Source organism: Cyclopterus lumpus, chromosome 4, assembly GCF_009769545.1.
Source record: "Cyclopterus lumpus isolate fCycLum1 chromosome 4, fCycLum1.pri, whole genome shotgun sequence".
In the NCBI taxonomy this organism is placed as follows: Eukaryota; Metazoa; Chordata; class Actinopteri; order Perciformes; family Cyclopteridae; genus Cyclopterus; species Cyclopterus lumpus.
In genome coordinates, this window is record NC_046969.1 from 26952591 (window position 1) to 26953871 (window position 1281).

A 1281-nucleotide genomic window follows, 5' to 3' on the forward strand; every position below is an offset into this window, starting at 1 on the left:
TGAGGAGATGGAGTATAAAGTGATGGAGTATAAGGAGATGGAGTATAAGGAGATGGAGTATGAGGAGATGGAGTATGAGGAGATGGAGTATAAAGTGATGGAGTATGAGGAGATGGAGTATGAGGAGATGGAGTATAAAGTGATGGAGTATAAAGTGATGGAGTATGAGGAGATGGAGTATGAGGAGATGGAGTATGAGGAGATGGAGTATGAGGAGATGGAGTATAAAGTGATGGAGTATAAGGAGATGGAGTATAAGGAGATGGAGTATGAGGAGATGGAGTATGAGGAGATGGAGTATAAAGTGATGGAGTATGAGGAGATGGAGTATGAGGAGATGGAGTATAAAGTGATGGAGTATGAGGAGATGGAGTATGAGGAGATGGAGTATAAGGAGATGGAGTATGAGGAGATGGAGTATAAAGTGATGGAGTATAAGGAGATGGAGTATGAGGAGATGGAGTATAAAGTGATGGAGTATGAGGAGATGGAGTATAAAGTGATGGAGTATGAGGAGATGGAGTATAAAGTGATGGAGTATAAGGAGATGGAGTATGAGGAGATGGAGTATAAAGTGATGGAGTATGAGGAGATGGAGTATGAGGAGATGGAGTATAAAGTGATGGAGTATAAGGAGATGGAGTATAAGGAGATGGAGTATGAGGAGATGGAGTATGAGGAGATGGAGTATGAGGAGATGGAGTATAAAGTGATGGAGTATGAGGAGATGGAGTATGAGGAGATGGAGTATAAAGTGATGGAGTATAAGGAGATGGAGTATAAGGAGATGGAGTATGAGGAGATGGAGTATGAGGAGATGGAGTATAAAGTGATGGAGTATAAGGAGATGGAGTATGAGGAGATGGAGTATGAGGAGATGGAGTATGAGGAGATGGAGTATAAAGTGATGGAGTATAAGGAGATGGAGTATGAGGAGATGGAGTATAAAGTGATGGAGTATGAGGAGATGGAGTATAAAGTGATGGAGTATGAGGAGATGGAGTATAAAGTGATGGAGTATGAGGAGATGGAGTATAAAGTGATGGAGTATAAGGAGATGGAGTATAAGGAGATGGAGTATGAGGAGATGGAGTATGAGGAGATGGAGTATGAGGAGATGGAGTATAAAGTGATGGAGTATGAGGAGATGGAGTATAAGGAGATGGAGTATGAGGAGATGGAGTATAAAGTGATGGAGTATGAGGAGATGGAGTATGAGGAGATGGAGTATAAAGTGATGGAGTATGAGGAGATGGAGTATAAAGTGATGGAGTATAAAGT